Source organism: Belonocnema kinseyi, chromosome 4 (genome assembly GCF_010883055.1).
Source record: "Belonocnema kinseyi isolate 2016_QV_RU_SX_M_011 chromosome 4, B_treatae_v1, whole genome shotgun sequence".
Taxonomy (NCBI): Eukaryota; Metazoa; Arthropoda; class Insecta; order Hymenoptera; family Cynipidae; genus Belonocnema; species Belonocnema kinseyi.
Genome location: NC_046660.1, coordinates 43,262,492 through 43,264,735, shown reverse-complemented (window position 1 = coordinate 43,264,735; position 2,244 = coordinate 43,262,492).

The following is a 2,244-nucleotide window of genomic DNA, read 5'->3' as shown; positions in this document are numbered from 1 at the left end:
TGAATGCGGGACGCGTACTGTCTTGCCCAGCTTATCTTTATGGCAAGTTGATGCATTCGTCTTTTGGTCTTATGATCAGCCGTTGGTTTTGTTTTACGGTTCACATCGGCCAAAGCTCTCCCTGCATTGTACACACAATAATTGATAGCCCAGAGGTCGGATTCACCGGAAAAATGTCCACGAAGCTCGTCATCCATTTCAGCCAGATCTTTAGGCTTGAGAGAAACCTTGGTGTTGATGTTTCTCCGGGTCGTAAAGCATCGCTCTTCATCTATTGGATGCCTGCCCGCGGTTGGGCTTAGTGTCGCCTCTCTTTCTTTGTTGCCGGCTTGTTTTAGCTGTGGTAGAGTAGGCGTTCCGCTTACATAGCCCCTTTTACGGAGTAGTTCAGCATGGTTTCGCAGACGTTGCTGCGTCGTAGCAGTCTAGCAAGTCGTGATTCAGTTACTCCGTCCACCCAAAAGTCACGAGATCCCGCCGATCCATCGCATTGAATCTATTTTTACTGGTTGCTCCAGCTCTAGAGTGGTCGGCATTGTTGGCCGACCCATTGTCGGGAGCCCTGCGCGTTCTGTTGTTTTGAACCGCACTTACTACAACTATATTTGGTGTTGTCATTGTTGTTCTGACGAGAAGCTAGGGAAAGGGGTTCGTCCATCCCTATAGAGTCCCGCATACAAGGATAAGGCTGCGTACTCTGAGATGCCGCCCAGTATCCCAGAGTCACCGTTCTAGACACCTCACCCAGGTGCCATTTAGCTTTCGGCACGGCTTTCACACCTCCGCTTGGGAGCTAATTCCTTCGGGACCGACCTTGGACAATTGTCCGCGACTGCTTATTTATTTTTGTAACCATATTCAGCAGAAAGGTACAGAGACCCTCTATCCGCAACCCCAGGACGCGTTCGGTGGCTTTGTCATAGGCCCTTCGGTTTGATTCTAGAGGAATCAAAACCAAAGCGAATATATATATATATATATATATATATATATACTCTACTTACTCATTCTAGTCGCGAATAACTACATTAAATTTTCTCGTATTTCGGTACTAGCATACACATTTCAAACATTATGCTTGTCGTCCCAGAAGTTCTTTGAATCCACAAAAAGTGCGTTAAAAAAAGATATTAAGGGGAGAATCTCGTGTTGTGGGGCCAAAACATCGATTTTTGTTTTGTTTGGCTCAAACAATAGCTTGGCATCCCAAAAACATATGGTGAAAATCCCAGAGCCGGTAGCTGAGAGCCATATCCCCCGAAACGCAAGATTTTGGAAAGAAAAAAGTTCCGCGAAGAAGTGGGCTCAATGTATGCTCCCGGAATGGCCGAGTAATGGTTGGAACCCGAAGACAGTTTTCCCTATGTAAATTTCTAAACACGTTTCAACCATTTTTTTTTAATTCAAGCAAATTTATGGGCAAAAATAGGATTTTTTTATAATGGCCGCTATTTTGTGAAGTATGGTTATTATTTGAATTTATTACGTTCACTGACGAAGGATCTTAACTTCAAAAAACTTATTGATTTGTCTATTTTAGAGACGCCTGTGTGCGGAGCTTTAATTCAGGCAAATTCGCCTATCAAATTTGGACGTTTCGCATGTCCGTCCTTATAAATCTAAATGTTATTGATGTATCAGGCTAAAATACATTTGTTTTATACTTCAAAAGTATCTTAATAAACCACAAAAGTTTTGGAATGATTCGTAATTTTTTTCAACCTGAAAAAAATCCCCAAACATACCATAATTTCCAGACTGTTACACGGGATTGCCCCTTAGGGAGCGTTCACATATGAAGTCGAGCTTTATTTCAAGCCCCCCCCCCCCGTACCCCTTGTCACGCTCAGTCACGAATTAACGAGGCCCCACCTATGATATTACGTCACGTTCTTTCGACCCCCCCCCCCTTCACATTTTTTAAATAATTATAGAATACTCTTTGGAATCTTTTCAAATGTGGGAATCAAACTTTACATGAACATGATCAAAAATATGAACCTGATTATTAACACTTTTTTATTCTTCTCAAAGAACATATCAAACAGCTAGGATATACGAGTATATGGACTTAATTCTCTTCAGGTTGTCAATTACAAACAAGAAAATCCTCCGTGACATAACGCGCAGAATGAATCCCCCCCCCCCCCCCCCCCCCCCCCTATGTCACGATTTGTCACGCTTGACAAGAACCCCCCTCCCTGCCTCTTGGTGCGTGACATCATAAATGAATGCTCTCTTAAG